Source organism: Bos javanicus, chromosome 3, assembly GCF_032452875.1.
Source record: "Bos javanicus breed banteng chromosome 3, ARS-OSU_banteng_1.0, whole genome shotgun sequence".
Taxonomy (NCBI): domain Eukaryota; kingdom Metazoa; phylum Chordata; class Mammalia; order Artiodactyla; family Bovidae; genus Bos; species Bos javanicus.
Genome location: NC_083870.1, coordinates 48,007,305 through 48,034,429, shown reverse-complemented (window position 1 = coordinate 48,034,429; position 27,125 = coordinate 48,007,305). Strand labels below are relative to the sequence as shown.

The 27,125-nt window shown below is 40.0% G+C and overlaps 1 long non-coding RNA gene and 1 pseudogene across 1 annotated transcript; one reads left to right on the top strand and one right to left on the bottom strand.

Moving 5' to 3' along the window:
• The window catches only part of LOC133244247 (craniofacial development protein 2-like), a 175,334-nt pseudogene that overhangs the window by 69,663 nt on the left and 78,546 nt on the right, over positions 1 to 27,125 (bottom strand).
• LOC133244248 (uncharacterized) lies at positions 17,003 to 18,903 on the top strand. The gene is made up of 2 exons (XR_009735342.1): positions 17,003 to 17,833; positions 18,782 to 18,903. It is a non-coding gene; the product is annotated as an uncharacterized LOC133244248 (long non-coding RNA).

The window sequence follows — 27,125 nt, the reverse complement described above, 5'->3', positions numbered from 1 at the left end:
CAACATGTCAGACTCCTCTCTCTTACACTGTCTTCCAGAGTTTGCTTAAATTCATGTCCATTGAATCGATGATGCTATATAATGATCTTGTTCTCTGCCACCCCCTTCTCCTTTTGCCTTCAATCTTTTCCAGCACCAGCGTCTTTCCCAATGAGCTGGCTCTTAGAATCAAGTGGCCAAAATGTTGGAGATTCAGTATCAGTCCTTCCAATGAATATTTAGGGTTGATTTCCTTTAAGATGGACTGGTTTAATCTCCTTGAAGTTGAAAGGACTCTCAAGAGTCTCCTCCAGCACCACAATTCAAAAACATCAATTTTTTGGTGCTCAGCCTTCTTTATGGTCCAACTCTCACATCTGTACGTGAATACTGGAAAAAACATAACTATGACAATATTGACCTTTGTCAGCAAAGTGATGTCTCTGCTTTTTAATATGCTGTCTAGGTTTGAAATAGCATTTTCTTCCACGGAGGAGTTCAGTTCAGTTCAGTCAGTCATGTCCGACTCTTTGCGACCCCATGAATCGCAGCACACCAGGCCTCCCTGTCCATCACCAATTCCTGGAGTTCACCCAAACTCATGTCCATCGAGTCAGTGATGCCATCCAGCCATCTCATCCTCTGTCGCCCCCTTCTCCTCCTGCCCCCAATTCCTCCCAGCATCAGAGTCTTTTCCAATGAGTCAACTCTTCGCATGAGGTGGCCAAAGTACTGGAGTTTCAGCTTTAGCATCATTCCTTCCAAAGAACACCCAGGACTGATCTCCTTTAGAATGGACTGGTTGGATCTCCTTGCAGTCCAAGGGACTCTCAAGAGTCTTCAACACCACAGTTCAAAAGCATCAATTCTTCAGTGCTCAGCTTTCTTCACAGTCCAACTCTCACATCCATACATGACCACTGGAAAAACCATAGCCTTGACTAGACGGACCTTTGTTGCCAAAGTAATGTCTCTGCTTTTGAATATGCTTTCTAGGTTGGTCATAACTTTCCTTCCATGGAGTAAGCACCCTTTAATTTCATGCTGCAGTCCCTGTCCACAATGATTTTGGAGCCTAGCTGTGTGTCCTGTACTTTCTGTTCTCATAGCTCAATATTCAGCCTTCTGTTCTTTGTTGAGCAGTTGATTCTAAAAGTGGGAAAATTTTAAATAGCATTTGGTACCTTGCTGCTGCTGCTGCTAAGTCGCTTCAGTCGTGTCCGACTCTGTTTGACCCCATAGATGGCAGCCCACCAGGCCCTGCCGTCCCTGGGATTCTCCAGGCAAGGACATTGGAGTGGGTTGCCATTTCCTCCTCCAATGCATGAAAGTGAAAAGTGAAAGTGAAGTCTCTCAGTCGTGTCTGACTCTTAGCGACCCCATGGACTGCAGCCTACCAGGCTCCTCGGTCCATGGGATTTTCCAGGCAAGAGTACTGGAGTGGGGTGCCATTGTCTTCTCCCATTTGGTACCTTATGATTAAGTAAATACAAGAAGCCCACTGCAGCATCAGGTCCCATCAACCTCTGATCTGATCAACTCTGGATCAATTGACGATCCAGGGTTGGTTGAAACCCAGGATGTGGAACCAGCCAGTAAGGAGATCCAAGGTACCACACCATAGCATATAAAGGGCTTGAGTATCCATGAATTTTGGTATTTTGAATTTTTGAATCTTGAGCATTACTTTGCTAGTGTGTGAGATGAGTGCAATTGTGTGGTAGTTTGAGCATGTTTTGGCATTGCCTTTCTTTGGGATTGGAATGAAAATTGACCTTTTCCAGTCCTGTGGCCACTGCTGTGTTTTCCAAATGCTAGCACAGTGAGTGCAGCAGGTTCACAGCATCATCTTTTAGGATTTGTAATAGCTCAGCTGGAATTCCATCACCTCCACTAGCTTTGTTCCTAGTGATGCTTCCTAAGGCCCACTTGACTTTACATTCCAGGATGTCTGGCACCAGGTGAGTGATCATACCATCATGGTTATCTGGGTTATGAAGATCTTTTTTGTATAGTTTTTCTGTGTATTGTTGCCACCTCTTTTTAATATCTTCTGCTTATGTTAGGTCCATACCGTTTATTGTGTGCATCTTTGCATGAAATGTTCTCTTAGTATCTCTAATTTCTTGAAGAGATCTCTAGACTTTCCCATTCTATTGTTTTCCTCTATTTCTTTGCACTGATCATTGAGGAAGGCTTTCTTATCTCTCCTTTCTATTTTTTGTAACTCTGCATTCAAATAGGTATATCTTTCCTTTTCTCCTTTGCCTTTCACTTCTCTTCTTTTCACAGCTATTTGTAAGGCCTCTTCAGACAACCATTATGCTTTTTTGCATTTCTTTTTCTTGGGGATGTTCTTGATCACTGCCTCCTGTACACCGTCATGTCTCCAGATGCTGATTCACACCCACCTCTGGACATCTAGACTACTACCCAAGTTGAAACCCTGCATTTTTCTGCCGATCTAGGCTTCCTGGCCCTTGGACTTCTAAGTCTTGCTATAAATCATTTTACTAGGGAAAAAAAATATTTTTCTAACAAAATCCTCCTGTGAACTAATTGGGCAAATAGTGATCATTTGCAAATGACACGATAGTGTTCATGAGCTCAGGTGGTCCAATTTGAATCGCTGCTACATCACTTATTAACTGTAATCTTGGGCAAGTATGTTGAGGTCTCTAGATCATGTTTTCTCTGTAAGTGGAGACCATAATAATTATTAACCCCAAAATGTTATTGTAAGAATTCTTTAAAATAATATATGTATTTAGCATTACTGCTGGCACACAGAATTGTTCAGTGGAGTGAACCATTATTATTGCTATGATTATTATCACTATTAGTTACTGTTATTGTTATTTTTATTGTTTGATGTATCAGACTTCTCCTCATCTCAGGACAGCTTCTGACATTGTTCCTGTCCTAGCCTCTTAGAGAAATTTCATGGATTTAGTATTAGCAGATGCCAATCTCCAATTCAAGTACAGAATTGGAGAACAGCCACAGCTCAAGTACACAGTCTCCTGACTGTGAGAAAGCCCTGTACTCTCTCAGAGCGTCTAGCTCAAACATATCTTTGGAGAGGGACTATCACTTGCCTGGCTCTTCAAAGACCAATGCCTGTGGCAGCCTCATGCCCACCAGGGCAGTGTTCAGGGAATAAGAAGAAAGGGAATCAAAAAAGAAGACTGTCTTCTCTCAAAGTCCCCGACACCTTTTCTTTAATACCTTTCAGTTTATGAGATTTGACAAGGAAATACAGGCTTTGCTTCGGGCCATTCCAATCTCACAATGTAAGTATTCTCTTAAAATTACCACATCTAGGAGTGCCTTTATATCCATGTCATTACTCAAGGAAAAATTGTGAGGATACAGGCATGAGAGTGGGAAAGATCTTAATAAAACATTCACACACACATACAAAAATAACCCCCTACCTCTCAATTTGAAAGACATCTCTTTCTACTTACTTTATATCACTCATCAAAAAATGTCATAAGCTGAAGGATTAGTATCCTTCCAAATGCTTTGAACAAGCATGGCACATAAAGGGAAGGAAAATAGAGCACCTTGCCAGTTGTAGTGTTATAGTCATGAAATATATATTGAAGTATGAGTGTATGATAAACCCACAAGGGTATGTAGATGAAAGAATAGAAGATGAAGGCATACATTTGATTTAGAATAGCATCTGAAGCCAAGAATGGGAACGGTCTTCTGGAACTAGATCTCACTAAAAGAAAACTTTACTGAACATTTTATGCTAGTTGACAAAAAATCATGTGTGTGAAAGCATGAGGGTCTGTGTGTGAATATATGTATATATACTCTTCAAGCTCTTTAGGTAAAATGATGCTTAAAAATACAAAAAACATAAACATCTTGAAAGATCAAACAAAAATTACATTAAATGAAAATAATACCAAAGTGGAAGGGTGACAAGTTAAGAGAAACAAAGCTATTTAAAAAAGAATCATTATATTTGGGATCTTATCAGCAATGATGAATTAATAGCTTCAAAGTTCTAGAGGAAAATGTTGTTAAATTTAGATTTCACTCTTATTCATACTGTCAGTTAAGGAGGGAGAGGGGTGGTGAAAACAAACTTTTTAAGCTATCCAAGGAATAAGAGATTCTTCTCCCAGTGTACATGTTCTAAAATATTACCTCAAGACAGCCTCTAGCAAAATGAAAAAAAAAAAAAAAAAAAGATGAAGTGTAGAGGCAAAAGTAAAATGAATAAATAAGCAAATAGTGAACAGATCCAGAACTTCAAAACACAATTCGAGGAGAGCTGCACAGCATACCCGGAACACGATCGGCACAACAGGACCGGAAGGTAGTGGGGATTATGTAACCATAATCTCCTCCTGAAGCCCATAATGGATTCCATTCAGCAGGCTGTCTGTTTAAAAAGTGGCAAGATCTTAAGGATAGCTTGAGAAAGGTATATGTTTCTCTTTGGCAACAAAGAAGAAGAAAGACAATTAGAAATGCAAGAGAAAAAAAAAAGTTTGAGCAATAAAATTATTTTCCAAATATGAAAAATGTGGAAATATAGCATGAATTGAAAAAAATCAATGCTGCAGAGAAAATCAGCTTCACTTGACTTTGATGCTTTAGGAAACACATTTGTTGATGAACACACTCCCACTGAGTGACACAGACCTAACAACAGCGACACTTCATTAGCGAGGGGTCCAATCAATTACTTGAATAAAAAGGAATATTATAATCATCCCTTGGTATTCCCAGAGATATTCACTCCTGGACCTTAGGAAATACCAAAATTCATGGATACTCAAGCCCCTTATATGCTATGGTGTGGTACCTTGGATCTCCTTACTAGCTGGTTCCACATCCTGGGTTTCAACCAACCCTGGGTTGTCAATTGATCCAGAGTTGGTCAGATCAGAGGTTCATGGGACCTGATGGTGCAATGGGCTTCTTGTAGTTACTTAATCATAAGGTACCAAATAGTATTTAAAGTTTTCCCACTTTTAGAATCAACTGCTCAACAAAGAACAGAAGGCTGAATATTGAGCTATGAGAACAGAAAGTACAGGACACACAGCTAGGCTCCAAAATCATTGTGGACAGGGACTGCAGCATGAAATTAAAGGGTGCTTACTCCATGGAAGGAAAGTTATGACCAACCTAGAAAGCATATTCAAAAGCAGAGACATTACTTTGGCAACAAAGGTCCGTCTAGTCAAGGCTATGGTTTTTCCAGTGGTCATGTATGGATGTGAAAGTTGGACTGTGAAGAAAGCTGAGCACGGAAGAATTGATGCTTTTGAACTGTGGTGTTGGAGAAGACTCTTGAGAGTCCCTTGGACTGCAAGGAGATCCAAACTGTCAGTCCTAAAGGAAGTCAGTCCTGAATACTCATTGGAAGGACTGATGCTGAAGCTGAAACTCCAATACTTTGGCCACCTGATGCAAAGAGTTGACTCATTGGAAAAGACCCTGATGCTGGAAGGGATTGAGGGCAGGAGGAGAAGGGGACGACAGAGAATGAGATGGTTGGATGGCATCACCAACATGATGGACATGAGTTTGAGCAGGCTCCAGGAGTTGTTGATGGACAGGGAAGCCTGGCATGCTGACATCCATGGGGTTGCAAAGAGTTGGACATGATTGAGTGACTGAATTGAACTGAACTTAGAAATCCAAGCCATCAGATTTTGATCGCTTCACTCTAAAAGCAGCCCCTCAACCCCGCCCTCAATTTTCCTCAGAGCTATTTTGATGTAAAATCTAGCAACCACTGTTATTCCTCCAACCTTTGAGTATCTTAACAGGTAAGTGGTTCTAGGCATTTTTACTTTTGAAACTTGTCTCTGTTCCTAACCATATCAAATGTATTTTGATCAAATGTACTCACATCCCGGGCTTAATTTAATTTCTCTATATAAAATAAGATGAGTTGAGGAGCAGTTGAACAACGAGATGAGTGAGTAGTTGACATGCTACATTTCTTAGATCTTTAATTAGATTAATTTTCATTTTGCTCAGGGATTTTTTTAAGCTAAAATTTCTAAGCAATACATCTTTTTCAGAATAGAATACTTTCAGCTATTCATAGGATCAAGGCTTTAGAAGAGATACAAGCAGGCACTTTGGTAGAGGATGCCGTTGAGTGCTGGGGGTGACAACCTGCTATAGTTGCAAGAGCACTAGCTCTTCTAGCTGGAGCTGTAGGGAAATCAATTTAACATCTCTAGGCCTCAGTTCCTCTGCTTAAAATGAAAGGCAGACACTAATACTATTAGAGTGATAGTTATATTTATAACTTAAAACTATTTTTCTGTTTAAAACAGTTTTTATGATGTACCAGATGCTACTTAAAGGTTGGGATGAAGGAGCTGTCAATGACGAGTGGCTGAGAACCACCAAGAGCCTGCTCTCTTGGATGTTATATTCAGGAAAGGAGGCATTAGTCATCATTGCAGGCTCACTCGGGTAGTAATGAGCCCCAAGAAGAAAAGTCAAGTCAGTGAAAGTGATAGAGTGGAAGGAGCCTTTTTCTCAGATAGATGGTCATGGGAGTACTCTTGAAGGAGGTGACATTTGAGGAAAGACATTTAGTAAAACTGTGTGTGCCTAACATTTCCTAGAGGACCAGGAAAGATATAAATATTGGAAATAGTAGGAAAGGCATTACGGCAGCATGACCTAGACATGACACAGATGTTTCTAGAACTTCACGCCATTTTCCTGATGCCCCAGGCTGGCTCTGTTCTGAGTGTTTAGCAACTAAAATAGTACAGAATTCCATTTGGTGTCCATAGTCTCTGCAAAAAATGTGTTAGAAAATTACAGAATTGCAATCCTGTGCAGAAGTTTTATTTTTTTTTTAAAGTTTACCTGATGCAAATTTAAGTCTGTGAATTTACTGTAAATGCCAATCTAAGTTTATAAGAAATTATTATGGAAGACATCAAGTAATGCATGATAAGACTGAAAAAGACATGAAGTGATGATTTAATTTACCTCTGCTGTACAGTGGTGCAGTAGATAAAACGTCATCAATACTATTTACATATGATGCCCCAGGTGGTGTGGATAATAAGTGAAAGACAATGAGTCCTTATCCTGGTCTCACCCCAGTACAGAGCGTTCAACCTTGCACCATAGCTGCTTTTCAAAACATATGCATTGGTCTTATATACAGCCTTTAAAAAGAAACCTGAGCATCATTATGAATGTGGGTCACTTACCCTCATAGAGGTAACTCCCTAAGGGTATCCAAACAATGTTTCAGCTAATAAATGCTTATGTGAGAGTTCCAGCCAATGAATAGAGATGGCAGAGAGATGGAAAGAAAAAGCTGAGGTCCTCAGGGAGCAAAGTAGTGAAGAAAAGTACAATGACAAAAATCACACACAAATAAATATCCAGAGTATGTTTCTCTTCTCATTCCCCCTAATGGAATTTCCAGCATTGAACACTGAAATTTCTCACTACCAGCTCCTGAATTTTGTCATGATCTTCAGTGTGGGAAGAAAGAGAGAGTCTAGAAGATTTACACTGGAGAAAGGATGACCAGTGGCTCTTAACCCTGGTTGGACATTAGAATCACTCAGGGAATTTTGAAAAACACCAATTCCTGGGCAACATGGAGTAGGTCCACAGCATCAGTATTTTTAAAGCACTTACATGTATTTTCAATTTGCATCTATGTTTGAGAACTAGAAAAAGAAAGGGAAAACAAAAATGTGAAAAGAGGGGGAAGGGTTGGACTCATGGAATAAAAACTTTGTAGTTTAGGCTCAAGGAACTCTGAAGATAGAAGGAATGCAATGGTAAAGAGAAAAAGCTTATGAGAGCATCTTTTATCCATAGGCATGATCTTGGGAATAGCAGAGCTAGAGAGAAAGGACTTTTAAGATATTTTGCTCTGCAGTAATAACATATTCCCTTTTGTAAATCCAAGTCCTCCAGTGGTTTTTCAAAAACCAAAGTAAAAAATCAGAATTCTTTTCAAGGTTTTTTTTTCCACCTGAAAGAGTGCTTTTTTTTGTTGTTGTTTATACCATGCAGAGGACCCATGGAGCCTCACTTATTTGGGAGTTACAGAAGTTTGACAGGGTGAATAAAAATGAATTTCCTGATTATGAGAAGGTATTCATGATAATCATAGATACATAATTACTGAACAGTGAGCATATGCCAATGTTCTTCTACTAGATGTATTAAATTATGTAATTGTTCCAATCACATGAGGTGAGCAGTATTATTATATCAGTTTTCTCTTCAAATGAGAAAATGAAGCATAGAGAGATTAAAGAAACATCTCCAGGTCATAATATTTAGAAAGTGTGCCTGTGTCTGTGTGTGTGTGCTCAGCCATGTCTGACTCTTTGAAGCCCCATGGACTGTAGCCCACTAGGCTCCTCTGTCCATGGAATTTTCCAGGCAAGGATACTGGAATGGGTTGCCATTTTCTGTTCCAGTGGGTCTTCCCAACTCAGGAATTGAAGACACATCTCTTATATCTCCTGCATTGGCAGGCAGATATATTTTTACCACTGTGTCACCTGGGAAGCCATATTTAGAAAGTGGTAGAGCCTAAATTTAAGACCAGACAGTTTTATCCCCAGGATCTGATTTTTAAACACTAAGCTATCCTGCCATGAAGAAAGAGAAGAGTAATAACTCAGGAAAAGAGAATTGTTGGAGAATAGATAGGAGACATTTAAGAGAAAGAATTTCAAAGGACTGCAAGGGAATGGACTTAAAGAGTGAGAGGATCAAGGGTTAGGAGGCAGCGAATGTCAGTAGAGAAGAGAAAAGCAATACAATGTAAGACTTCTGACAAGGGCTGAGACTCAGTGCTTTATATGTCAGGAGAGACTTCTGAACCAAACAGAGAAACTGAAAGTTGCTCTTTCCTCTGTCATGAGTCATTAATTCCATCCACTTTAGTTACTGAAAACAGTAACCTTCGTTCCAAGGAGTTTAAGAATTAAAAGTATAGAACATAACATAATAAAGAAATTAAGTGAAAGAGAAATAATGGAGAATGATGCTCAGTCGGTTTTATTACAATGGACATCACTACAGAGATATTATTGATAACACTAAAAAGATGTGTCATAAATGTGTGTGTTACTCTTCCATCTATCGTTCAGGGGAGATAGGAGTGTGGAAATTTATCTGCTGTACTCAGAAATTTAACTGATATTAGAAAGAACTAAGCTATTTAATTATCAGTAATACTCGGTTTATTTTTTAAAAAGATAAATGCTTTATGACAACTTTGAAATTAATTTTAGTATAAAGAAAAGAGTGTGTTATGGTGAGTTCCTTTTCAAATTGACTTAGGATTCATCTTGTTTGCTTCCAAGTGGCATAAGTGGAAAAGAATTCTCCTGCCAAGGCAGGAGACTCAAAAGATGGCAGTTCAATCCCTGGGTTGGGCATATCCCCTGGAGTAGGAAGTGGCAACCCACTCCAGTATTCTTGCCTCTAAAATTCCATGGACAGAGGAGCCTGGCAGGCTACAGTCCATGGGGCAACAAAGAATCTCACATACACACATCATCTTGTTTACATTGTCTCTAAACAAAATGAATGAAACAAATGGATTCATGCCTACACCCCTTTGAGGTGATGAACTGAAGGCCCACGCTCCCTCCTGGACTGCCCCCTGAACCTCCTTCCATACCGAGCTTCCTACACTCCCCTCTGCTGGTGGAACTCCACAATGCCCTCTGGAAATATGTCAACCACAACTTTCCTGCCCCTGACCCCCAAGCGCCCTTGCCCCCTTTACAAACTGGGGACATGGTCTACCTGTCTGATAATCCCCAGGGTGATCTAACCCGAAAACAGCAGGGACCATTCAAAATTATCCTCCTTACCCCGACTGCAGCCAAACTCCAGAAGGTACACCTCTGTCACCTAAAACGGACCTCCGATCCTGTGCTGCCCTCCTTAACTGACCCTTATCAGGTCTCCCTCACAGGACCCACCTCCTTAAAAATCACCCAGCGACTCTGTCGATCATCCAAGAAGGCACTGAATGACCTGGACACTCTGCAACCTACAACCGTTCCTGACCCAACTACTACAAGACCTCTGGACCAGCGCCCCGACAGGAACCTCCTTTGAAGACCTGACCACGCTGGTGTCTCAACTGTGGCTTCAGGGAACCTTCTACAACCTGACTCCAGACGAAATTGATTTCTTTACTTTCATTCCCTATGTCATTCTTCATCCAAATGAACACTGTTCTTCCTCAGATTTAAGCAACCACCAACGTGGGGCCTTCCGCCCCTCCCCTGACTGGCCTCTCCCTGTCTGTCTGACTATAACTGCACTCTTAATCTTAGTCCTTGCTGGAGGCCTAGTAACTATCTCCCCTCGGGGGAAAGGCCACCTATCCTTTGTCTTTTCATCAGTATCACCTACATTGTTAGCTGTGTTCTACTCCTCGGGCGCTATTTCCTCCACACTGTCTAACTGACAGCCCCATGACTCCCCTGTTCCTTATCCTTGCTGCACTCTCCAGCTTTCTGGACAGTCCCTGCCCCTGCTCAGACATTTATTCCTATGTTCATTCCTCATGTTATGATACGGCTCCAAGACCTTGCACCATGAACCTCGGGGTGGAGGGGGGGAGTACAAATCCCTACTCACTGTTAAAGTACAAAAGAGAGAGAGTTCTTTAAGCACCTGCCATAAGCCAAATGGAAGAAACATATGTTTCTATCCCATTACCCACTGGGGGTACTCAGACGGGAGTGGAGTACTAGATCAAAATTGGGAAAAGAAATAAGAGCAAGTTATAAAGAACATAATTTCCTGGTTACAGGTGACCACTGAGCCTTATAAACACCTAGACCTCCTTTCCCAATTACAGCCTTTCCTAAAACCTCACTCTGGCAACCAATACCTTACCCGCCTTCTCAACTTTTCTTTCCAATTCTTCCAGTACACACAACACACATCCCAGGGTTGGATATGCATGTCACTGTCTCCCTCATCACACAGAGCAATTCTCTTACCCTCAACCTGGCTGTCATAGGACAACTATACATCTTCTTCCCAACAAAAAACTATACAACTCATTGGGCCAGTCTCTAACAATGTCCTACTCTCAGCCTCTTCAAACCTAACCTGTATTAACTACTCTAGTCCCAACTACACTGGTCTTACAAACTCTGCTCCCTCCTTCTGCTCCACTTGGGTTCTCTGGAACAGCACAAATAATTGCACCAACCAAAAATCTTCATTCTCTGTGGGACCTATGCATATTCATGTCTCCCCCTTGACCCCCCTGGACCTTGCATCTTGGTCTTCCTGACCCCGGGCCTAACATTCCTCAAAGAAGAAGAGGTAGAACAAATAGTCTACCCACAAGGGGAACTTTCCCACAGAAAAAGACGAGCTGTCATAGCCCTCTCCTGATTGGGACAGGCATAGCGGCAGCCCTAGACACCAGGACCGGGAGCATCTCAACCTCAGCCCATTTTTACTACAAGCTGTCCCAAGGACTTAATGAGAATATGGAGCAGGTAGTGGAGTCCTTCATTTCAGTCCAAAGACAAATTAACTCATTAGCTCCTGTGGCCCTTCAAAATGCAGAACCTTCTCACTGCAGAAAAGGGAGGGACCTGCCTTTTCCTAGGAGAGGACTGCTGCTATTTTGTTAATGAAACGGACATAGTCCAGCACAGAGTCAAAGAACCTAGAGACAAAATTGAACGCCACAAAAAAGAGTTACAAAACCTTTATACTCCCCCAAACCTGTTCCAACAGGCCCTCCCTTGGTAGGTCCCTTTCTTGGGACCATTGGTATTTATCATTTTATTCCTCTTATTTGGACCCTGTCTCTTCAATCTCTTTTAAAGTTTCCTCCAAGAATGGATTAGGGCCATCTCCCGAGACCAAGTCAAGACTGTTCTTTTGCTTGAGACCCTGACGGCTAGAATAGAAAATCTACACTACAGGCCTTAGACTTCCTTCCTCCCAGACCACAAACCTCTGACCCTCATTTATCAGCACGAAGAAGCCCTGAACATTAACGGTGTCCACCTTTCTCTTTTTATATATATTCCTTAGGGTCTGGAATGAAGGAAAGTTACAATGGCTTAAAAATAGCCTGGAGTTAAAACTCCCCTCTAGGTCCTCCCCTCCATTCTGTGCAAAACAAAGAACTCTCTTACCCAAAGGAAAAAAAAAGGACAGTAAAGTTGATTATGCACAGCCCCCAGCTGGTCCAGCCTCTGGCCAATCTCCAGAATTCCTTGCGCCAGCCATTTAAGAGATAACTACTCCGAACAACCTTGGAGAAGAACAGGCCCCCTTAAGACAGTAGCTTTCCACATATATGCCTATATATACTTACTCTTTTCTTGGATTAGTGCAGCAGCTCACTAATCTGACTGCTGCCCCTTCTCGCCTCATTAAAGATGATCTGTTCCTGAAAAGTGCCAGTCTTGTTCTTTTTCGGAACCTCACCTTCTCTAACTTTCTTACCCTACAATCTGTGTATCTGAAGTTATTGATATTTCTCCCAGCAAACTTGATTCCAGCTTGTGCTTCATCCAGCCCGGCATTTCGCATGATGTACTCTGCATGTAAGTTAAATAAGCAGGGTGACAATATACAGCCTTGACATACTCCTTTCCTGATATGGAACCAGTCTGTTGTTTCATGTACAGTTCTAACTGTTGCTTCTTGACCTGCATACATATTTCTCAGGATGCAGGTCAGGTGGTCTGGTATTTGCATCTCTTTAAGAAATTTCCACAGTTTGTGGTGATCCATAGTCAAAGGCTTTGGCATAGTCAATAAAGCAGAAGTAGGTGTTTTTCTGGAACTCTCTTGCTTTTTTGATGATCCAGCAGATGTTGGCAATTTGATCTCTGGTTCCTCTGCCTTTTTAAAATCCAGCTTGAACATTTGGAAGTTCACAGTTCATGTATTGCTGAAGCCTGGCTTGGAGAATTTTGAGCACTACTTTGCTAGCATGTGAGGTGAGTGCAATTGTGCAGTAGTTTGAGCATTCTTTGGCATTGCCTTTCTTTGGGTTTGGAATGAAAACTGACCTTTTCCCATCCTGTGGCCACTGCTGAGTTTTCCAGATTTGCTGGCATATTGAGTGCCACACTTTCACAACATCATTGGAGAGTTATAGAAGTAGCGTCAAAGATCACTGATCACAAATCACCATAGCAAATACAAAAGTAAGGAAACAGGTTAAATGTTGAAGCTCTGTACAGAACTGAAAATTGAATTTGAAAGAATTCTCAAAATTAGCTGAGATACAGAGATGAAGTGTGTAAATGCTGTTGGAAAAAACGGCACCGACAGACTTGTTCTATGCAGGGTTGCCACGAACCTTCAATTTGTAAAATATGAGATATCTGCAAAATGCAGTAAAACAAAGCACAATTAAAGGAGGTATGCCTGTCGTTCTCTTTCTGGTCTAAAATGCTCTTATCTCATGGTTGGTTTATCAGTATCTTTTCCCTTTATTGTATACAACTGAAAATATCATGAGCCACATAAAAGCAATACACAAGTCAATATGTGATCAAATGATTTTTTATTTAAAGGAGGCAAATTTTGATTTTCCAATTTTATCTCAAGTGCTTCAAAGATTCTTCACATAATTTAATTTCCATTGTTTTAATACCTATTCTTTTAAAAAAAATGCAACAAACTAACTTGTTGACCAGGTTAACCAACTTAAGACGGTTACACTTCTGCTTATCTGTGGCTCCTCACATAACACTGTCCACTAGAGGGCGCCAGACAGTCCTTGTTCCTCTGCTTTTGGAAATGCTCCCCAAGGCTCAGGTGCCTGACCTCCCTGCTGGTGCCTCTCCAGATGTGCGGGGCTTGGGAAGAGGGGAGGGGAATAAAAGTGAGCACTGACCATCTTAACACAGTAACTATCCTATGGAGTGTGTCAGCGCTTGTGCTCAGTTTTGAGGGCTTTCTGTGTGATTTTTATGTTACTAAACATGAAACATGAGAATCCATGGAGAATCTTTGTGACTGGGCTTTAGAATCAGTCACACCTGGAATTGAACCCCAGTTTCTGGAAAATAGGTTCTGTGACCTCGGGGAATCTTATTTAACCTCTTCTACATAATACGGATAATAGCAGTGTTTTCATATTTTAAGAGGCAGAGATGTAGAAAATAAACTTATAGTTGACTAATAAGGACCTACTGTATAGCACAGGGAACTCTACTCAATACTTGGCAATGGTCTATATGGGAAAAGAATCTAAAAAGGAGTGGATATATGTATGTATACATACATATATATGTGTGTGTGTATGTATACATATTTCGCTCATTCACTTTGCTGCACACCTGAAACTAACACAACACTGTAAATCAACTATATTCTAATAAAAATTAAAGGAAAAAAGAAGCAAAGTGCATAGCACAGGGCTTGGCACACAGGGGCTGTTTGAGAAGTAGCTGTATTTGCTAGACTATGACCTAGAAATTTAAATGGAGAAGCAGAACGTTAGGTACTATACCCCATGACCCAATACTCAAGTCAGAAACAGCATTCGCCTCTAATGGTTAAGGAAGCTATGAGATCAAGACTATTTTCTTCTGTGAGGAGGAGCAGTCAGGGGGAGCTACTTCTATGATCAGCATTCATCAGGATTTTATGGGTGTACAGGGTTCAATTTGAAGCCCTTTGTTTGAAGCAAGATGTAGAAAACTTGGAGAAAGCTCAAAAGAGAGTGACTAAAAATGATTAGTTTAGGAAATGGGTCCTTGGAGGAAAAGCTAAAGAAGTTTGGATTATTTCACACGAAGAAAAGTATTGTGGGAGGTGGGGAGACGGAGAGGGAAATGTGAACGTGATGGATTTTATTTAAATTTCAGTTTAAATCATTAGGCACAAAAATTGCACTTTAAGATGTGGTTCTTAGGAAAAGCCCACTTCTATAAGCTATGTTGTTTATAACACAGGTAGATACCTAGATGCTGGTTTGTTTTTTTCCCTCAGAAGTTATTTGCTATACATTTTAAACAGTAATTTATTTTTTTTCACATTATTGCTGCAGTTGCAGAAGAAAATGAGGGTGCTTTTTTTTTTTTTTTTGAGCAATTATTAAGATCAATTAGAGCAGAAACTTTTTAATTCTTTGGGAGGAAAGGTGAGTTAACTCTTAATTCAAAGATGACTTTCCCCTGATGTACTAAGACAACAACCATCTCCTGAAATAAGGCATGCAAAACATTTTATTTAACCAAAAATAGCAAGCTTTATATACAAGGTGTGCATTTGTTTTTGTCAGCAAATGACATCTTTAATTACTTTTAGCAAAGTAAGCAAGCATATTTGTTATTTTAGCCACACCTGTGAACTGTGCTTTTTAAAAAACAAAATAGACATCATTTACTCAAGTCAGTGGAGAAAAAATTGAAATATTGAGCTTCATGGTCTAGTCTCCTTCTCCTTTTCCTTTTTATTCCTGTCCTGGGAAAACAAGAGCCTCTTAGTTTTTTTCAGTTCCTAAATGTTTTCTCAATTTAGAATAAATTAGTTCAATGGAAGTAAACATTCTTCCCACACCTGTGAAAGAGCTACTGTTGCTAAAAATTAGATCATTGCTTTAAAGATCTAGGGTGAATTCAGGTGTTTAAATACTTTTCTCTAATCTACTGTATACATTTCTTTCTAGTCTGATCAACAAATGCTGGTTTTGAGTGGTTTAACCTCTGTCTTTTAGCCACTTCTCCTTGGCTTGGAGGGATCTGAGCAGCTCTGCTTGGGAGCGAGCCTAGCAGGAAATCAGCAAGAAAGGAGCCAAAGGCCATGTGAGGTACCTTAAGACCTATTTACATATTTTTCTTAAAAGATACATGAATAAATTAGATTTTGTAATCCCAGTTCTGTGTTGCTGTTGTTCGGTTGCTCAGTAGTGTCCGACTCTTTGTGACACGGTAGACAGCAACACACCAGGGTTCCCTGCCCTTCACCATCACCTGGAGTTTGCTCAAACTCATGTCCATTGAGTTGGTGATGCCATCTAACCATCTCATCCTCTGTCACCCACTTTTCCTCCTTCCCTCAATCCTTCCCAGCATCAAGGTCTTTTCCAATGAGTTGTATAGCTCTATGATAATAATCTAAATTTTGACCAACCTTAAATAAAAACTGATTTGGCATAGGTTTTATTTTATTTATTTACATCTTAAAAAACATTTTTATTAGTAAAGTAAATTAATATATTTTTGAAGAACAATAAAATAAAATCCAAAAAATTTCAAATCATTAAGTGATTTTTAAAAAATCAGTGATTTTTAAAAATTTTTAATTTATCCTGAGTTTTAATAATGTGCAAGGATGAAATTCATAATAAATATAATAAAGTTTTGGTTTAGTGGTCCCTAGTGAAGATAATAAAAATGAGCAGTTATACTCAAAAGCTTAATTAGTTCTTAGCTAGAGTCGGAGAAGGCAATGGCACCCCACTCCACTACTTTTACCTGGAAAATCCCATGGATGGAGGAGCCTGGAAGGCTGCAATCCATGGGGTCGCTGAGGGTTGGACACGACTGAGTGACTCCACTTTCACTTTTCACTTTCATGCACTGGGGAAGGAAATGGCAGCCCACTCCAGTGTTCTTGCCTGGAGAATCCCAGGGATGGGGGAGCCTGGTGGGCTGCCATCTATGGGGTTGCACGGAGTCAGACACGACTGAAGCGACTTAGCAGCTGCAGCAAAGTCATCCTATCACCCAGTTTAGTGTGTTAGAAGGAGAGAGTGCTCCACCTGAGGAAGTGCTCCATCTAAGTGCACTCTTTGAGCAGGTGACCCAGCAAAGGAAATGAATTCTCACAGGGCTTTTCAGCAAGTTAGAGGGAGGGCAGGGATGAGAACACAGAGTGGTGGGAATTCATCGGGGATTGTTTCCTGCTACTCAACACCATCACTCCAAGAGAAACAGGTGTTTTTTTTTTTTTAAAAAAAACTCAAGATTCAAAAAACTAAGATCATAGCATCCAATCCCATCACTTCATGGCAAAAAGAAGGGGGAAAGTAGAAGCAGTGACAGATTTTTTCTTGAGCTCCAAAATCACTTTGGATGGTGACTGCAGCCATAAAATTAAAAGGCACTTGCTTCTTGGAAGGAAAGCTATGACAAACCTAGAGAGTTTATTAAAAAGCAGAGACATCACTTTGCTGACAAAGGTCCATACAGTCAAAGCTATGGTTTTTTCAGTAGTCCTGTAGAAATGTGAGAGTTAGACCATATAAAAGGTTGAGTGCCAAAGAACTGATGCTTTCTAATTGTAGTGCTGGAGAAGACTCTTGAGAGTCCCTTGGACTGCAAGGAGATCAAACCAGTCCATCCTAAAGGAAATAAAACCTGAATATTCATTGGAAGGCCTGATGCTGAAACTGAAACTCCAATACTTTGGCCACCTTATGCGAAGAGCTGATTCACTGGCAAAGACCCTGCTGGAAAAGATTGAAGGCAAAAGGAGAAGGGGGTGGCAGAGGATGTGATGGTTAAATAGCATCACTGACTCATTAGACATGAGTTTGAGCAAACTCTGGGAGACAGGAGAAGACAGAGGAGCCTGGCGTGCTGCAGTCAGTGAGGTCACAAAGAGTGGGACGTGACTGAGCAACTGAACAACAATGAGGGTGGGGACAGGGATGAGAACTCAGAAGCGGTGGGAATTCACTGGTGGTTGTTTCTGGCTAACCAACACCATCACGCCAAGAGTGATGGCTTTTCTCCAGGAGAGGAAAAATGTTTAATCTTTTTCTCACTAGATTTGAAAGAAAATGAGAGATGCTCTGTCTTACGTGCTATCCTTAGAAAGAATTTTTGTGCTTGACCAAGACAAGGTCAGTGATACAAGCTTCTTGGTAATAACTTTTAAAAAGCTTAGGTGGTAGTTTCTCTAAAGGGCCCAGAATTGTACTCAACTGGCACCTGAAGCTCCTGGAATTTTCCTCCCATTTCTGTGCTGGAAAATTGACGCTGTTATTTAAAGAACAAGCTTTAACTTGTTAATGCTGCAAGGAATACCCTGTCCATGGAGTTCCAGAACTAGCTGCCACTATAACAGAGGGTTTTAGTGATTGAATTAGGGGTAAAAAAATGAATGATTTCTGGTATCCACCCATACTGTTTTGAATTCACAGAAACATGAATTAAAATATCCCCTTGAAAGAAATAATTAAAGAAGGATTATGATCTGAAACCTCCAAAATCATACAGGTGGCACATTTGCAAATTGGTATATTGGGCTGACTTTGTTAAATTCTACTAAGTAAATGAGAACCAGATTTCCAATGAGGTGAGATTGTATAGTGCATTAGTTAGGATTCTCCAGAGAGACAGGAGATAGTTATACATACGTATGTATGTACGTATGTATGAAGAGAATAATTAGGGGGACATGGCTCTCACAATTATGGAGGCTGAGAAGTCCCACAATCTGCTGTCTGAATGTTGGAGACCCAAGAAAGCCAGGGCTATAATTTAGCTCAAATTCAGAGGCCTGAGAACTAGGAAAGGCAATGGTTTGAATCCCAGTACACGGACAGAAGAACAGATGTCCCAGCTCAACAAGTAAAGGTGCAAATTCCTTCTTCCTCTGTCTGTGTTGTATTCTATTCAGACCCTCTACAGACTGGAAGACACAGCCCACGTAGGGGAGGGCTGTCTACTGAGTTCATTGATTCAAATGCTAATCTGATCTGGAATTACTCTGGCAAGCACTCCCAGAAATTAGAGAAATAATGTCTAATCTGGGCACCATTCTGACTAAAATTAACCATCTCCTGCAGCAAGAAAACCGATGTCAAGGATGGAATCTTCCTGGAGAGAAACAAAGATTTCTACCTTAAAGTTTTCATGTTAGTGATAAAAATGTATAGAATCTTCAAATCAATTAAATGAACTTGAGTAAGTGTGATGAACATTAATTATATGTTTTGCCATGTTAAATATTGTTTTATTTTAAAATTAGAATGTTTATGGTTTAGGCTAACATTATTAGTCTTATTTAATTTCACAATCAGGCTTTCCCCTCCTCTAGTTTCTTCCCTCACATATACTATCCAATTAATAAGCCTATATTTTCGAATATTTGGACTTCCCAGGTCACCTAGTGATAAAGAATCTGCCTGCCAATGCAGGAGATGCAAGAGACTGGAGTTCTCGATCCCTGAGTTGGGAAGATCCTCTGGAGTAGGAAATGGCAACCCACTCCAGTGTATTTGCCTAGAAAATTGCATGGACAGAGTAGCCTGGTGGGCTACCATCCATGGGGTTTTAAAGAGTCGGATACCACTGAGCACACGGCACGCTGAATATTTATATCCCCCATACTAAGAAATTTATCACTTAAATATTTGATTTAAGCCCATAAAAAGAGCATTAAAAGTTCACCAGTACTGTCTTCTATTTCTGAGGTATCTATTAGTATATATTGCAGGGTGCATTTTACCATTAGTATATACAAGTTTCCTCTCATCTTTCATTACCATAGCCACATAAAATGAAAAAGACCCTAAATTGTTTAGTTTTAGAAACTTTATCCTTTATCTCAAGTTAACAAAGATTGCTTTATAAGATGGAATCAAACTATCATAAGAGGCTGTTCATATTTTTATTTTAAACCTTTATATTTTTACTACAGTTTCAATTATTTAAGAAAAAAATACTCTCCTTTGAAATCTTTGCTTTCTTATTCAAAATGAAAGACATTTTTTCATCATTGATTCTATTGTTTCAAGCCTGAAGCCATTTAAATTAATTTTTATATACTGTACTCAGTTTAGTAAAATATTTAGGGCTTTCATAATAGTGTAAATCATTAGACTGTAATTACACTAACTTGGTACAGAGACTAATAGTTCTGTTGGAATACAACAGTGATGCATGATGGCCTTATTAATATAATAGTCCTGAAACACCAAGAATATTAAAAAAAATTAATCATAGTTACAGTCTGTATTTAGTTACAGGTTATAAAGAAAACTACTTATAATTTTACTACTGTTCTTACAGCCTCTTGGAGAGGCCCTAAACAATTTCAATAAAGGTTTAGAAAGTTTCAAGCATGGTTTCAGTACTCCTTGATGATATGCCTGTAATTTAGTGAATGTTAAAATAAGAGCCAGGCTACTTTAATTCCTTAAGATTGATTTATTTGTTCAAATCCATCCCTTCATGGTTACTAAATGCCCCCTGCAAAAAAGGCAGAGAGATGTCAGAGGAAGCTGGATTCTGTATCCTGCCTTGTTCACTTTCCCCACTAGATTGTAAGCTTGATGAATTCAGAGTGCTTTGTATATCTCTTCATCTTGAGCATGCGTTACATGGATGGGGCTTAATAAACATATGCTGTATGAATGAATGAAAAAATGAATGCCCAGAATCCAATACATTAATCAGGCCATATTTGATCACTATATGTTTAGTGTCTTCAGCTCTTTTTTGCTTTCTACCTCTTATGCTCTGCAGATCAGCCACCTTAAAAATCCTTTCTCTTAACATTTTTCTCTCCAGTCAGAGAGTGAACATGGCAAAACTCCAAGATTTATATTTTGGATAATGAGGGAAGTATGTGCACTCATTTTAATTTATAAGAACTCTTTACTGGAATGTCTAGCATTCTTGAAGCCAATAATAAAGTAGACTTTAATGATTAGTTTTAAGTTTGAGTACTCTTTGCAGAAAGCCAGGCTCCACTTGGCAGATCATCTATGATCTTGCTAAACCATCTGCCTGTTGCACAGTTTTTGGAGCCCCTAGCACCATCATATCAATACAGATGACCCACTTGCTTCTGTAAAAGTCTCTTTATCCAAGCACCATGTCCTGCCTACTGTAGGAGAACAAAATTTGCCACTCCAAATATCTCTTTGACATAAGGACTATTTTGAGCTAAAACAATCAACACCCTGAAGACCAGACAAAATACTTTGATTTTCCCCTTAACTGTCTAAAAAATGTACATGGAGGACCTGTTCAGGAAGGGCGCCATTACCATACATAACTATGTTATGAACCTGGTGGGAGGGACCTAGCAAAGTCTGTTAGTATTCCTCTGTGTCCCTTTGTCTCTGCACTGCCCAGCAAACATTTGTTTACCAAACATTTGCTTTTTCATCTCTATGTCAATCGCCTTTCTCCCCTTTGAAGTCTCAAGTCATTGCCCTCAACATCCTCTTTTGTCTTTAGCTGAAAATAATATTTAAGGTGACGGTTCTTTGGCCTTTGACAAGTTACTCAGTTTTTCTGAGTCTCTTCCATGTGTGTGCTGTGCTGTTCTTAGTTACTCAGTCACATCCAACTCTTTGCAACCCCATGGACTATGGCCCGCCAGGCTCTTCCGTTGGTGGGGATTCTCCAGGCAAGAATACTGGGGTGGGTTGCCATGCCCTCTTCAAGGGGATCTTCCCAACCCAGGAATTGAACCCAGGTCTCCCACATTGCAGGGGAATTTTTTACTATCTGAGCCATCAGGGAAGCCCAAGAACACTGGAGTGGGTAGCCTATCCCTTCTCCAGAAGATCTTCCTGACCCAGGAATCTTAACAGGGTCTCCTGCATTGCAGGTAGATTCTTACCAGATGAGCTGCCAAGGAAGCCCCTCTTCCATTCATATATGCTATTAAACTTTAGTTGATTTTTCTCCTACTAATCAATTTAATTCTTAGACCAGCCAGAAGGACCTGGGAAGGTAGAGGAAAATTTCTTCCTCCCAGACACTTTATATTTTTCACTAATCTCACTATGCTTTGGCTTTGGCAATTTTAACCCACAAGATTAGGGAGCCTCTATTTTTCTAGGGGGGCTTTACTGGTGGTTCAGTGGTAAAGAATCTTCCTGCCAATGCAGGAGACATGGGTTCCATCCCTGGGTCAGAAAGATTCCCCTGGAAAAGGAAATGGCAACCCACTCCAGTATTCTATCCTGGGAAATCTCATGGACAGAGAAGCCTGACAGTCTACAGTCCATGGAGTTGCAGAGTCAGATATGACTTAGCAATGAAACAACAACAGGAACAGTTCTTCTAGGGATGAGAACCAATGCTTATTTCCCTCTTTCTGCATTAGTGTATATAGTAAATAGTGTTTCTTTTTTTTCTTTTTTCTGATTTTAGCTTTTAGAAGTCAAGAAAAATCTTGAGAAAAGTTTCAATAATCTGGGTTCCACCAGTGGTTGTGCTGAGCGTCTATTGTTCTGAATTAACTTCTTTAAAATACATGTGTAAAATTTATCTACTAACTGCTAGTAGTAACTCATAAATATAAATATTAAATGGCATAAAATATAACCAGCCCATGATTACCTCAGGGACACCCGACATAAAGACTTGACTGGATAATTTTTGGAAAAGAACATACCAGTGAGTATAGAAATGCATGTTTAATTATTTAAACACAGCCTATGGAGCCCCTGCTGTGTGTAAGGGGTTAATTTGCTAAGAACAAGATAAATAATGATGGATCTGATAGTGAGCTCACCATTAAGAGAAGGAAAGAGGTATATTTATTAATGTATAAAATGTGTACACTGTGAGAAATAAAAACCTATAGGTGTCAACAGTTACATTTAGGTATAATATAGACATTTATGACTAAAAAGAAATTTAAAATTCAGCACGTCAACTTTACCATTAACCTCCCCATCATGTGGCTATCTGGCCTAGACTTAAAAATCACAGGAGATAGGAAATACACTACACCCCCCGAGACAGCCTGTTTCAATTTTATGAATTAGAGCTTAAAGCTGTCTTCCTACAATTTCATCTCTCCATTGTCCAATTTTAGGAAGAATCCTATCCAGCCACTTTTGCTGTCCTTGATACCTGATTGGATTTCTCACCCTTCACCACCCTTGATCGTGTGTGATCAGCCTGACCTGCTAAAGCAAGAATCCTGCGAGGTTGCTTTAGCCAGAATGCCTCCTCACCTCTGATATTTTCTCTTAGCAATTCTCCATCCACCAACCCTCCCAACACCCACCCCGTAGCTATAAACTCTTACTTTTTTCTTGTGCTCAGAGTTGAATGATCACTTCACAATAGGTAATAGGTAGTCCCTTTATCTATTACAACAGTCCCCTGTTGAGTGATTCTTCAGTACTGTCTTTAATGAGTCATGAATTATTTTTAATCTAATAGCTAAAAAGAGGAAAATTTTTATTCCTGTGTTTCTTTTTATATATTCTTCAGATTGTCCCATCTTTCATAGCACAAATCATGGATAAATAAGCCTCATTTTGCTAACTGCATAGTTTAAAATCTAAGGACTAATCTTTACATGATTTGCCTTAGAAAGTTCCAAAATGTGTTTAAAATACAAAAGCTTCTCTTTGAAGCTATGATTAACTACGTACTATACCTTTGGATGAGGCTAGGGTTCTGATCAATATTTAATAATGATTTCATGGTAAATGGGTGGGTATGCTCATTAGAACAGTGAGAAAAGGATGCATTTTAATGGAGAATTAACAAATGTAGCTCCAGGCAGGGGATATTTGCTTTAGAGATTTGTTGTAATTTAAAATAAGGTGTTTCAAATATAGCATTCCATGCATTTCTTTTAAATGACAAATTGTGTCCTAGATCTAAGAGTGTTAGCATTATTATGATGGATGTGATCTGAGATGAGGTCTGAACAGCTTAAATAAATTAACATTGTGAAAACATGGCTCAAAACAATTTGGAATGGCTTCAGCTTTTAATTCATTCTGACACAAAATGTATTTTCTAGGCTCTTAAATTCGGTAACATAAGTTAAAACTTTTTGTAAAGTCCTCTACTTATTTCCCCTTCCCTTGGGATAGCAGTTGGTCCAAGATCTCTTTCCCTTGGGCTAAAAGGTTAAATTCAACCTTAAGAAAATCTTCTTAGGTCTAAAGAAGATTTCTAGAGTTCAAAAAAATTAATAACAATAGACAAATAAAGATTTAATAGCAACTATTGTAATTCTATTACTCCAGGTGTTTCTTGACTTCCTACTTTTGCATTCCAGTCCCCTATAATGAAAAGGAAATCTTTTTTGGGTGTAAGTTCTAAAAGGTCTTGTAGGTCTTCTTAGAACCGTTCAACTTCAGCTTCTTCAGCGTTATTCGTTGGGGCATAGACTTGGATTACTGTGATATTGAATGGTTTGCCTTGGAAACGAACAGAGATTATTCTGTCGTTTTTGAGACTGCATCCAAGTACTGCATTTCGGACTCTTTTGTTGACCATGATGGCTACTCCATTTCTTCTGAGGGATTCTTGCCTGCAGTAGTAGATATAATGGTCATCTGAGTTAAAATCACCCATTCTAGTCCATTTCAGTTCACTGATTCCTAGAATGTCGACATTCACTCTTGCCATCTCTTGTTTGACCACTTCCTGCACTCATCTCACACTCTAGTAAAGTAATGCTCAAAATTCTCCAAGCCAGGCTTCAGCAATATGTGAACCGTGAACTTCCTGATGTTCAAGCTGGTTTTAGAAAAGGCAGAGGAACCAGAGATCAAATTGCCAACATCTGTTGGATCATGGAAAAAGCAAGAGAGTTCCAGAAAAACATCTATTTCTGCTTTATTGACTATGCCAAAGCCTTTGACTGTGTGGATCATAATAAACTGTGGAAAATTCTGAAAGAGATGGGAATACCAGACCACCTGATCTGCCTCTTGAGAAATTGGTATGCAGGTCAGGAAGCAACAGTTAGAACTGGACATGGAACAACAGACTGGTTCCAAATAGGAAAAGGAGTACATCAAGGCTGTATATTGTCACCCTGTTTATTTAACTTATATGCGGAGTACATCATGAGAAACGCTGGACTGGAAGAAACACAAGCTGGAATCAAGATTGCCAGGAGAAATATCAATAACCTCAGATATGCAGATGACACCACACTTATGGCAGAAAGGGAAGAGGAACTAAAAACCTCTTGATGAAAGTGAAAGTGGAGAGTGAAAAAGTTGGCTTAAAGCTCAACATTCAGAAAACAAAGATCATGGCATCCGGTCCCACCACTCCATGGGAAATAGATGGGGAAACAGTGGAAACAGTGTCAGACTTTATTTTTCTGGGCTCCAAAATCACTGCAGATGGTGATTGCAGCCATGAAATTAAAAGATGCTTACTCCTTGGAAGGAAAGTTATGACCAACCTAGATAGCATATTGAAAAGCAGAGATATTACTTTGCCAACAAAGGTTTGTCTAGTCAAGGCTATGGTTTTTCCTGTGGTCACGTATGGATGTGAGAGTTGGACTGTGAACAAGGCTGAGTGCTGAAGAATTGATGCTTTTGAACTGTGGTGTTGGAGAAGACTCTTGAGAGTCCCTTGGACTGCAAGGAGATCCAACCAGTCCATTGTGAAGGAGATCAGCCCTGGGATTTCTTTGGAGGGAATGATGTTGAAGCTGAAACTCCAGTACTTTGGCCACCTCATGCGAAGAGTTGACTCATTGGAAAAGACTCTGATGCTGGGAGAGATTGGGGGCAGGAGGAGAAGGGGATGACAGAGGATGAGATGGCTGGATGGCATCACTGACTCGATGGACGTGAGTCTGAGTGAACTCTGGGAGTTGGCGATGGACAGGGAGGCCTGGTGTGCTGCGATTCATGGGGTCGCAAAGAGTCGGACACGACTGAACGACTGATCTGATCTGATTGTAATACTGAGGCAAACTGAAAGAGGAAACATGACCAGTCATTTACTACATAACATAACAGCAGGTATAGACTATGCAACAGCAGATCTGAAAACAGAAAATTGCCATTTCATCACAAAGAGAATGAAAGGGAAGACAGCAGTTTGTAATGACCATTGAGAACTTGAATTAGGATGTATTTATTAATATTTGCAGATAAGTAAGTGGTTAAAATGGAGATCTTTGAAGGTAAAAGAAATCTATTCCCCATATAGAGCTAATCAGTCTTGAGGGATAGCCAGAGACAATATAGATCTTCACCCCATGATGGAGACTATTTTAGGGGAGTCAGGCTTATTACTGAACTTTGAGTAGGCTTTCTTCTTTCCACTGAGAATGATCTGGAGAATGGACTTTCTCATGGGATAGTCCAAACAAACCACTGCTGTAGCTGAGGTGGTATTTGCTACCAAGGCAATTGTCCCCAAATCATACCCTGGCCCTCCCTCAAGTGAAACCAATTGCTTTTATCTAAATTTCCAGAGGAAGCTGCAAAGAGAAAAATAAGAACTACTCAGAACCAACTAGCCACAAGATGGCAGAAAGTTTTGACTTCTAGTAGACCTTGAATCTCATTATATGCTCACTGTAATGTATTAACATGGGTTTCCCAGGTGAGGCTTGTGGTAAAGAATCCACCTGCCAGTGCAGCAGATGTAACAGACCCAGGTTCAATTCCTGGGTTGGGAAGATCTCCAGAGAAGGAAATGGCAAACCACTCCAGTATTTTTGCCTGAAGAATCCCACAGACAGTGGAGCCTGGTGGGCTCACAGTCCATGGGTTCCAAAAAGAGTCAGATAGGACTGAGCATTTGTCAGCAGAATGCATTAGCATGATAAATGACACACCCATCATCTACATGACTGTTGACAGTTTCCATGACAACAAAAGGAAAAGTCCATACAAGGACTTAAAAGGATTTTTGTATCAAACACACACCAAGCCACACTCCTGTTATTGGATGTGAATATTCCTCCCACTCTTTCCAATTCCCTCCCTTTTACCTTGACCCTCTTATGTGTGGTATCTGTTCCAGAACTGAGTTGTGAAGTTGATTTGTGAACTATGTTCTCTGATCTCCATTCTTTGGTCATTGAATAAAGCTTGTGCTGTACCAGTCTCAACATCAGTTTTGTTATTGGCTGTATCTTACTGTGGGTGGGAAGATGGAAGAAGAACATCCTTGCCTGATTACAAGGGGTTTTGGTTGGACTAGAATCCTGGCATGGGTTTAGTCCGTATATTGAGTGGGTCAAAAAGTTTGTTTGGGTTTTTCCATAACATCTGACAGAATACTTTCTTAGTAAGATTTGAGCTGGAGGATCTAAATAAATAATCATGTGTGTGGTGTGCATGTGTGCTAAGTCACTTTAGTCATGTCCAAGTCTTTGTGACCTCTTGACTGTAGCTCACCAGCCTCCACTGTCCATAGGATTCTCCAGGCAAGAATACT